Consider the following 11590-nt stretch of genomic DNA (forward strand, 5'->3'; position numbering starts at 1 on the left):
ACAATGTTTTTCTGGTGTCCATAATACTGAAAATGCCTTGTTTCTCTCCTTTTTATGGCTGAAATGAGGTGATTTTTGTTTTTCTCTTTTCTTTCTTTCTTTAAAAAAAAATTTGTTTTTGAGACAGGGTCTTGCTCTGTCACCCACTACACTCGAGTGTAGCGGTATGATATTGGCTCACTGCAGTCCTAACTTCCCAAGCTCAAGGGATCCTCCTGCTTCAGCTTCCTGAGTAGCTGGGACTACAGGCATGTGCCACCATGCCTGGCTAATTTTCTTGATTTTTTGTAGAGACAAGGTCTCATTATGTTGCCTAAGCTGATCTCGAACTCCTGGGCTCAAGCAATCCTCCCAACTTGGTGTCCCAAAGTGCTAGGGTTACAGACATGAGCCCCACGCCCAGCCTATTTTCTTTTTTTAAAAAAGCAAATTATTTTCCTGGGGAATTTAAAAGTATAAAAGTATTAAAACATAATACAGCAATTCAATTACCACCCTCCAGAATGATTCCCCATAATATCCTAGCATATGTGTCCCCAATATGTTCTGTGTGTATATGCTTAAAAAAATAAACGCTATATAAGCTCAAAAATTCCTCTGATGGTTCTTTCCCACTTTCAAGTTAAATTATGAACTAATTGATATGACCCCTTGTTGCTGCCTGATCTAGTTTCTGCAATATGGAACTTTTGTTATTGTTCTCTGCACTCTTTCATGCCTTTATGCCTTTGCACATGCTTTGTATAGAATATGGTTGACCTCCCTGCCCCAAATCTGACAAATATTTTACTGGTTCTTCAACCAGTCCTCCAGAAGTAGAATGAGTTCTTCCTCCTCTATGTTCCTATAGAACTCTATGTAGACCTCTTTACAGCATTTTTCACATTGTATACTCATCTATTCCTCCCCCCAGATTCTCCTCCACTATAACTCCCTTCACCTGGATTGTGAGCTACTCGAGGGCAGGGACTATTTTTCCAATTCTGTGGCAACAGTGCCTAGCGCAGAGCTTTGTACAAAGCAGTATGCTGAATAAATGGTTGAATTTATTAAATCGTCTTCCTCCTTCACTTATCTTTTTAAAATATTGAGCAATTACCTTAGCAAAATGCAATTCCTCTGTCTTTCCCTTCATTTTACTTGTGAGTCCAAAAGTTGTCCTCATCAAGAAGTTGTAGTAATTCAACTGTAACAATCCATAAAGCTATAAGGATTCATCTCTAACAGAGACAAAAAGAGGTCAAAAGTTAGGAGTGAAATTAGCCCTAATAAACAACCATTTTCCTCAACCTTTAAGTCACTTGAAAGTGCTTGGCATTCCCCACCTATGTCCTTATCCAGCTCTTGTAACATAGTTTCACTCAAAAGATAAAGTTTCTTAAAGACACATAGAGTTACTCGTTTGTACTTAAGTTGTATTGTCTATCTGTTCTAAACTGTTATTTATAGCAGTTTATGTGGCCACTGTTTTTCATGGCAACAACATAGCTTCATTGTGGATTAAATAGGCTTCTTCTGGGCTGCTGTAGATCACATTTCTATGCCTATTTATGACACTGTTCCTAGGGGGAACTATAATTCCCAATTAGAAAAACTATATACATTCTTCCGTACCTTTCAAGTGATTTTGATGCAGGTGGTTCACAAAGAACACACTTTAACAGTTTTAAAGGAATATAACTCTCAATTAAAATTCTAAGCTTATCAAAGAATAAACATCATTTTTTGAAAAACACTTAAAACTCAATAACAATTTCAAATGACGATTGAAAGTGCTTCCCGCAAAATGCTAAGAACTTAACCGACATGAAAAGAAATCTAGAGCCTTCCTCTGTCCCCACAAGCACAAATCCATAACCCCAAGAGAGATTCTCTAAGACAGTGCATTCTAAACTACAATACCCAGAATACCCTTCCCCGTCTGAACGCAGGGGACAATCGGAAGGGGAGGGGAAGAATTGTGCGTTTAGAGAAGCAAGTGTCCCACGACTCCATCTCCCATAATTCTCGGTCTTCACTTGCGTCTCTCGCCAATGTCTATACGGGATACCCTCAGGAAGAACAGCCTTCAGCGACCTCAAACTACATTTCCCATGAAGCCATGGGTTCGGGCCTCCGGCTTCCCCGGTGACCAGTAGCCAATGAGAGACGCCGCAGTGGGCACCGTGTGGGTGAGAGTCCAGCCTTGGGTCGGAGTGCCGGGTCTAGGCCTGGAGGCGCGAGGCGGGCGTTTCGGACGAGAGTGGCGCGGCGTGGGGCGCCGCGAGGGCACTACGCGCCCAGGAGCTGCCGCGCCGACCCGATTTTCCGCGGCTGTTTAAGGACTAGCGCTTCGATAGCCGGGGAGCTGGAGGTCAGAGAGGCAGAAAGCCCCAGTGGCTGTGGCTGGGGACTGTGGGACTGAGGGGGCCTCGGGAGGAGGGTGCTTCCGGGGCCGCGGTCCTCAGCGCCTAACTCCGCCCAGCTCCGCCTCTGCAGGGGAGGGGGTGTCGGGACGGGGAGTCCGGGGTGGGCTTTTGAGCTCTAGGCGCCAGTTGTCTTGAGCCCGGGAGCGCGCTGTCTTTGCTCTTTTTTTTTTTGGTCCAACTCGCCCGCCCCTTTTCTTTTCCCGCAACGCCGCCCGCCTGCCCCTGGCCCTGTGCCTCCTCAGAGGTCGGAAGTTGGGGTTCGCGTCCAGGGTTTTGCCTAGGCGGTGACTGGACTTTAATTCTTACCGCAGGAGTTGGGTGATCTCTTTCCTCTTTTCCCGCAATTTGTATTTCAGGTTTGGGCACATAACCCTCCCTGCGCTACACTCCCCATTTCCTATGGGGCGTGGGAATTCCTTGCCACGCCCAGGGCGTGACTTTTTTCCAAACTTTCTCTTTTTGCCTCCTTAATTGCTCGCCATCTCTTTACTGGCCCCTCAGCCACCTGCCACTTCCCCCACCAGGTCTTTGGAGTGGGAAGGGTTTCCCCTCAATTTCTAGAAGAGATGGGAAGCAAAAGAGGGAAGGAATCTCGCTTTTGAGAAATGTGTGTTTAAGGTTCAGTGCAGGGTTCTGATGATAGTAAAAGGCAAGTTAGACTGGTTATAAAAACCCAGGGCTTTAGGGGTTTCTAGCAAAGACGGATAGCACTAATGTTGACAAACATTTAGGGGGTACACCTTTATTCTACAGAATAAAGTAGACCCTGTGAAGCAGACCATATTAATCATTGTATTATTACAAACGCGTGCAAAAAATGCTAAGGGGGTCAGTGGAAGAGCATACTGATGGGGGTGGTGAGTTCGTCTATGGAAGTTCAAACCTAACCCGGGAAGTGCTGAAGCCCTCATCCCGCTTTCGGGCTTTGTGAAGGAGGTGAATTTTAATTTGGGCTCCAGCGGAGTACAGGGGATTTGAAGTTGTCAAAGAGGAGGGAGAAAATGCTTCCTGCTACTGAGATTGGACTTTGAGAAGGGTAAACAGAAGAGGGAGCACTGTGAGACAGGTGGGCTTGCCTGATTGGAATAAAAGATATCAGCACAAATATACTGGGAAATAAATAGGGTGAAGAAGATTGGGGTCATAATAATATGACACTTTGAAACATACACATAGTTTGGATATTATTCTGTATCAAATAAAATTGAAGGCAAAATTAAGATTGGATGATTTTCTTTTCATCCTAGGGAACCTGATTTGAGATCAATTCTTGGAGAACACAAAGAAGTGTGATGGTATGTTCCAGGTGTGAGTTTAAATCCAAGAAGAAGCTTGTCTTGCAGATGTTTTGTTTGTAGCTATTCTTAGCTACAGTCTATAGCTGTCAACTTTAAAGCCTAGAGACATCAATTTATTTTCTTAAGAAATGCATTTGCTGTCCCCGTGCCTCACATTATCTGAATTGTAGTCATCTCATTGGGTGACAATAATGACTGCTATTTATTGAACACACATAATGTCCTAGTCATCATCATGAATACTTTGTTGCATTATCTTAAGAGAGTTATGAAGTAGATACTATTATTCCTGTTTTTTTTTCTAGAAGAAAACACTAAAATGCACAGAAGTTAAACAATCTACTTAAAGTCACATAGATTATAAGTTGAGGTTTGAGTATACAGATTTCTGACTCCAAAGCCCATGCTCTGTTCAACATGGTTTGCTGCTCCCAATGTTCATTCTTGTTTTTGACTTTCCAGTTGTGGTAAGGAGAGATAGGTATAGTTGATCATCCTGGTCAAAACCCAAATGATTCACTTCAGATTTCTATGTCAGAATGTATTTGATGTAAAATAGCTGCCAAAACCAAATTAACTGTCATTGCAACTGTAGCTAATTGTGTCTGCCAAAACCATAGTTAGTATGGCTACTTCGGAATTAGATGATTCTCTTTATAACACATATCATACCTCTAAGCTATTTGAACCTTGGTAGTACTTTGGATTTATCTTATTTTAGCATTTTAACAAGTTACCTGGGACACTAGATCTCTTTCATGACCTCTGCCCACGTGAAGTATTGGAGAAACAATGAAGTACAAGGTGTGAACTCTTCCTGGGGTCTAGTTGGGGAGCTAGATGCCCACAGTTCTGAGATACTGTAGTGTGTAGTATAACAGAGACAGGTACAAAGTGCTATGGAGGGATAAAGGAAGGTGTGACTCACTGTAAGGGAGACTAAGGGAGAAGGCTTCCTTGCGGAGGTGACATGACAGATAGGTCTTAAAGGATAGTGAGTTTGCCCCAGGCAGGGAAGGAGTGGAGGGCAGGCATTCCAGGTAGAGGAGTCAGTCTGTGAAAGATGTGTGGTTGTGTAAGAGTAGGGCATGTTCATTCAATGTGGAAGAATTCAGCATGGCCGAAGTGCAGATTGTTGAGGAAAAGGGAAGTGTAATGGGTAGGAGAAGAGTCTGGAAAGAGGTTGGGGCTGAGTTGTGAAGAATCTTGATTGCAATCCTAAGTTGGAATGCGCCCCCATAGGTCAGTGGTTCTTAAAACGTAGGGCATCTGCCAGTGGTAGTTACGTTGTGCTCCCACAAACATTTTAATTTTACTAGTTACATATTCAAATATCTCTTAAAAAACATAAAACTGAACTAAGCCATCACATCTAAGATTACTTTAGATTTTACTTCATAAAAATAGAAAGTGAACCAGTTTTCAGTTCATTTAAAGACAAATATTAAGTAATAATAGAACACATTGTGTGTGAATATGGTAAAAATCACTAAGTAAGACTCAAATGACTGAAATTTGAGAAGTGCTGCTTGTAGGCCATAAGAAACCATTAACATGTTTTAGAAGAGCACCACGATCAGATTTTTACTTTAAGGACAATGACAGTGGGAAGGATACAGTGGAAGTGGACTTGACGAGGCTGCTACTCTGTTCCACAGAGAGACAATAAAGACCCAAGAGTAGTTAGGTGAGAGGAGGGAACAGATTCGAGAAACATTTAGGAGGTAAAATTATTAGGACTTGGTGGATGTTAATATTATTATGTCAGTGTTACCAGAATTGTTTTAAAAGTCTGCATGCCCCCCTTGCCTCTTGTCCTTTATATTCTATGGGGAGCGATAATATTGCCAAAACATGCTATGTCTCTATGTTCATTAAGATGACAGTGGAAGCTATAGTTACCACTCGAATGGATTTGGATTACACACAAACATCCTTCCCACCTTACTCGGTGTCTTTGAGAGCAGTAGCACAAATATTCAAGGCACTGATTAGGAATATGACTATGATCTGTGACCCTTAGGCATGCAAGAAATTCCTCAGCCTTTAAGACTCAGCTCGTATGTCAACACCTCTGTGAAGCCTTCCCAACAGCCCTCACCCAACATACATGAATGCATGCACAAAGCAATGTTAGGCCTCTGGCTTCCACAGGACCCTGCATTTACCTCTGTCCTAGCTTGTACCACACTGTAGGGTGTCGGTCTGTGGATGTTTCTGTCTTCCCCACTACTAGACTGTGAGCTCCTTGAGGTCAGGGACGAGGTTTCATTCGTCTCCATACCCATAGCATCCAGAACAGCACTTGACACATGGTAGTCACCTAATAAATGATTATTGGGTGAAAAGAATTGGTAAACAGATTTGCATGAATATAACTGGAGACCTTGGTAGCACAAAGTGCCAAATGCTATGAAAAGACTAGCTGTTTGCTGCATTTGCTACTTTTGCTGAAGAAAGCAGTAAATTAAAGTGCCCATAATTTCACTAAAGACCTACTTTTTCCTTCTTTTCTTCACTCTCCCCTGGTTATCTTACCTTTTTCTTTCTTACCATTTACCTATCCAACACCTATTCCTTAGCCCTGCCTATTACTTTGCTGCTCTTGACAGAGTTCACCTTCCTTCTGCCCTGATACTTTGCCGGGAAACATCCCTTCTACCCACCCAAGTCCAGTGCACTCCGTCCTTGACATCACTCTCAAGTTCATCTCCTACTCATAGACTCTGCTACTGGGACTATAATATGATACAGCTTTTCTGGAGAGCAATTTGTCAATGTGTATCAGAAACCTTAATGGAATACAGCTTTTAACCTACCACTTCAACTTCTAGGGCTCTGTGCTGAGGAAACAATCATGATGTTTCCAAAAATTTAATACTCAGTGCATCTATATAGCCCAGAGTTGTTTATACTAATAGCAAAAACAACAAAAAAAGAAAAAAAGAGCATCTTAAATGTACAATACTAGGGGTTTGAATGAAATCAATTGTGGTACATTTATAGAATGGATTACTAAGTAGTCTTGTAAGTTGATTTTACCAAACAATATTTAATGATCTGGAAAATTGTTTATGATAAGAGAAAATTCACATCATAAAACTCTCAGTACAGAGTGGCAGATCCCAGTTTAAAAACATATATAACACACACACACACACACACACACACACACACACACACACACATCTGTGTAGGCATACATAGGAAAAATCCTGTAATGGTAAACACACAAAAAATATTAATAGGGGTTTGCTACAAATAGTAAGGTTGCATATGACTTCTACTTTTAACCTTTTGCATATTTTTATTTCCTAATCTACAGTATATTTGTTAATTTTTAAAAGGTTATTTTGGCCAGGCACAGTGGCTTACACCTTTAATCTCAGCACTTTGGGAGGTCAGGGCGGGCGGATCACCTGAGGTCAAACATGGGGAAACCCCATCTCTACTAAAAATAGAAAAATTAGCCGGGCATGATGGCATGCGCCTGTAATCCCAGCTACTCGGGAGACTGAGGCAGGAGAATTGCTTCAACCCAAGAGGCGGAGGTTGCAGTGAGCCGAGATTGCACCACCACACTCCAGCCTGGGAGACAGAGGGAGACTCTGTCTCAAAAAAAAAGTTATTTAAAAATGTTTTCCCGGTGTCCACCATTGTCTTAATTGGGGGCATACCTTCCACCCCCCAACACACATGCATCACTTCCAGCCTGGATTACTGCTGCCTCTAGCCTGCTTCTCTTCTAGTCCACTCATTACCAATGCTGACAGAATGATTTTTGTAAGTCACAAATCTAAAGCTATCCAGCCTCTCTATAAAATAGTTCAAAGGCTGTCCTTTGTCTTCAGGATAATATCTAAACTTCTTAGACTGGCTGATAAAAACTTTGAAAATCAGCTCCCTGCTTGCTCCTCTAGTATCAGTTTTACCTTCTATGATTTACCTTTTTGGGGGGTCTTTTGCCAGTACCAGGCACATAATAGGTGTTTAATTAATGTTAGCCAATGTTGATGTGGACTGTGTGGATTAGCTATTGTATGCCAGGCAATCTACTGGTATTTAATTCTCAGCAAAAATATTAAACACATAGCTATTCCTATTTCACAGATGAGGAAAACTAAATACAACAAAGCAAGAAGAAAAGTTATAATAAAGAGCATTTTTTAAAGAGAAAATTTAAAACCTCCTGCCATAACTCTGTTCTCTTTATTTTCCAGCAATCCCTGCTGGTCCTTGTCAGGAAGAAAACAGGCTTTGTACACTCCCTTGGGCAACTTATATGTGACCACAGCATAACAAGAACAGCCGCAAACTGACATGATCTCACCCTGTCGTGGTTCACACTGTGCTCATGTACAGAAATCTTTCCTTTGTGTACATAACACTTCATACAGGAGAGATGGAATAGCTCCAGTTGCTCTGTTTTTCTTTATTTTTTGAAATTCTATGTCATTTGGGATGGGGATGTCAGCAGAGAGCTACAGAAAACTGTGAAATAATTGAATGTACAAGAAACAATGTGTCTCATGGGAGCCGATGTCATTGGTTAATTTATTTTTTTAAATGTCATGTAGATGTATTTTCCAGCAGTCTGTCCCCAGGGAAGACCTTGGTTGAATTCAATAGTTAATCCTACTTACAGAATGCAGCCCATGTGTGCACTATATTCTTGCATTGTTAAGTGATTTTAGACATATGTAGTGCATTACCATAATGACATACAATCAAGTGTATGTAGGATATCTGATTTTCTCTACAATAATGTATCAGTGGTCATTCAGAATCCTGAAGTGTAGTCTTCCCTTCGTTTTCCTTACAAATAATACCCGTTGTGCAAAATGGATGATTTTAAGGGACGGAAGTCCTAAGCATGAGTCATCTGAATAAAATATTTCTTTATAAGGAATTGTTACTTTTAAATACTCCAGGAAAAAAGTCTATGGTTTTCCTGCTACATGATGAAATAAGTTGAACGTAGAAATTACAGATAGGGTTTCACTTCATTCGATGAATTATTGTAGGCTTACTATGTGAAAGCACTTCATTAGGCACTGCACTAGATACTCATAAATACCCCTTTTAATGCCTTCTGAACAAAAAGAGAAAGAATGAGGGAGAGAGAGAGCAAGCAAGCACACAAGAGTAAGAGCATTCAAGAGCAAATAAAAGAAAAATTTTCACAAGCGGGCCCATCTTATAAATGAAAATTCACCCAGCTGAAAATTGAGATATGTACCCGTGGGGATTTGTTTTTTTTTCTTTTTTTTTTTTCCTTGGTGAGATATCTAGGCAAAAATGAGCTACCAGATAGCTGATAAGCAAATGATCTACTTCTGTTTACAAACAGTGTGAGAGAAGGAACAGTGACTTTCTGTGCTTCCCAGCCCTGCACAAGCCTGCTGGTGATGTGAGAGTTATGATTGTGTCAGCTTTTCCAGGGTTTCTGTCTCTGCTGCAGAGATTTGGCAGACACCTCAGACAAATTTTATGTCTCTTAAATCTTCCTCAAGCTAGGCTTGGCTCTTAGATTTATATGTACAAAAAAGTAAAGTGTTTACCAGTTTGACATTTTTGAAGATCAAAACAGACTTAGTTTAAAAAAAGAAATTAGCATACACCTCAGTTTAGTCAGAAAGACCTAATTGGTTTTTGCTATTTGTTTAAAACAGCCCAGATGTGTACTTTTCAGAAATGGCTACTGATCATATGTCTAAAGATTTATGTTCTATTCCTCAATATTGCTTCCTTTTTTTCTTTCCAACAAAGTGTAAAGTTTTGCTGAAGTCTTAATTTTCCTTTTTTTTTTTTTTTTTGCCTTTACTGAAACATAGTATAAAACACTGTAGGATGGAAACATAGTGAAATACATTGGCAATCTAGGAGGAGAAAAAAGATAGTTTTTATTAGCTCTGCTTCACTCCCCTTTTTGGTGCTCTGTTTTTCAGTGGTGTCTTACTCACAAAACATTGTTCCTTGGCATGATAATGATAGGTGAGTGGAAGAATCGAAGAGCTTTCAGTGACCACACTTTAACAAAGCTGGTCTAAATGCCGCGGTAGGCAGAGCACAAATGAATATGGCAGTCATTCAGGAGAATTGAGACACTGTGGAAAATGTTATTTCAGAGAACAACATTGCTTTAGTGGTGAACTGTGAAAGATAAGGATGGAGAAATCCCCAGTAAGGGCCCTTGTCATCTGCTCCAGCTGCTCTTCATTTTTAGCCAGCAACAACTGCTAGTGAGAGTTTCCTTGGATAGAAACTGCCCCACAATAAGCCCCCATAAGGTGTCCTTCTATCAGCTTTTCTTCAGTCAGGTCCTCAAACATACTTCACTAGGATTACTCTGGTCACATACCATTCTAATTTTCACCTTTCAGGAGATTCTGAGTTTGACTTCAAGGAGTACTTTATGTTCAGACTCATTCATTCAATAGACATTTGAGCATATATACAGGACCAGACCCTATGCTAAGCACCAGGACTATAATAATGAATTTGATGTGATGTAATCCCTGCCCTTAAGGAGCTCACAGTCTAATAGGGGAGATGGACACTCCAACCAGTGATTATATTCTGATGTGAAAGGTACCCAAAAGAGAGAGGTGTTCTAGGAATATGGTGGAGGGAATTACAGCTGGGGGTGGACAACTTAGAGATCAGAGTCTAACTGTGCTGAATCATAAAGGATGCGGGGCATTGCCTAGTCTCTATGTGTACAAAGAGGTGATGGGCAAGGATTCCAGGCAGAGGGACCACCAACACACGCAAGGCAGTCAAATGTGTAAAACTGGATAGCTCAGAAAAAGGTAAGATATTATGTGTGAACCAATGAAAGTGGGAAAGGGGAACGGGATAAGAGTCTGGGAAGGTATCCTGTGGCTGGTTGGGTGAAGTAAGTCAGCTTGCTAAGAAGTGTGGCCATTGTCCTATATGTAGGGATGAGTGAACACAGGGTTTTAAATGGGGGGAGTAACATGATTACACTGGAGGATGGACTTCGTGGGGGGAAAAACTGAAGACAGATAAAGTCCACTTCCTTTTTTTAAAATTTTATTTTTATTTTGAAATACTTTCAATTTAGGGAAAAGTTAAAAGAATGGTATAAAGAATATTCTTAAAATAACCATTTGCGAATAAAATTTTAACATGATACTTCATCATTTCTGAATATTTTATTTGAATCTCCTACCAAAAAAAGGAATATTCTATATATAACTACAATACAATCATAGACATCAGGAAATTTTCTTTTTTTTTTTCCTTTTTTTTAAATTTTACTTTAAGTTTTAGGATACATGTGCAGAACGTGCAGGTTTGTTACATACATATACATGTGCCATGGTCAAAGATCTAGAACCAGAAATACCATTTGACCCAAGCAATCCCATTACTGGGTATATATCCAAAGGATTATAAAGTCCACTTTCTAATTTGGCAGTCTTTGAGAGGTTTTACCCTAATCACTTGCCACTATTCAGCAATGCCGTCTCTGTTAGGGTTTCTTTCCATATACAGAGATCACTTTGAACAATTGTTTCCTTCTGCACACAGGACATAACTTCCTGCACTCCTTCACATGTTACTTAGATGAATATTCATTCTTTCCAACTCAAATCAGTGATTCCAGCAGTAATTGAGGTTTGATTATCATGAAGGAAAGAAATCAGTTTTGAAGCACAGCAGCTTCATTTCAAAAACATTCTATGAGGCTTAGTTATTGCTTGCTGAGTCAGCAGGGCTGAGGCACATGCTGGTCCGCTGCCCTTGGGATTTGGGGGAGGAAAAAGGAAAGAGGCTGAAGAGATGTCAGGGAGTGGCTGTTTGAAAAATAAGCAGCAACCAGCATGTTGGAAATCCCTAAACGTCACATCCAGATAT

The 11590-nt window shown here is 40.7% G+C and overlaps 1 long non-coding RNA gene across 1 annotated transcript; it reads left to right on the plus strand.

Moving 5' to 3' along the window:
• The first annotated feature begins 2147 nt into the window (after positions 1-2147).
• LOC108527721 (uncharacterized) lies at positions 2148-8262 on the plus strand. Its single transcript, XR_001884907.1, has 3 exons — positions 2148-2353; positions 3656-3703; positions 7927-8262. It is a non-coding gene; the product is annotated as an uncharacterized LOC108527721 (long non-coding RNA).
• Positions 8263-11590: the final 3328 nt, after the last annotated feature.

The sequence above is a fragment of the Rhinopithecus bieti genome, unplaced genomic scaffold (assembly GCF_001698545.2).
Source record: "Rhinopithecus bieti isolate Rb0 unplaced genomic scaffold, ASM169854v2 scaffold_5052, whole genome shotgun sequence".
Taxonomy (NCBI): Eukaryota; Metazoa; Chordata; class Mammalia; order Primates; family Cercopithecidae; genus Rhinopithecus; species Rhinopithecus bieti.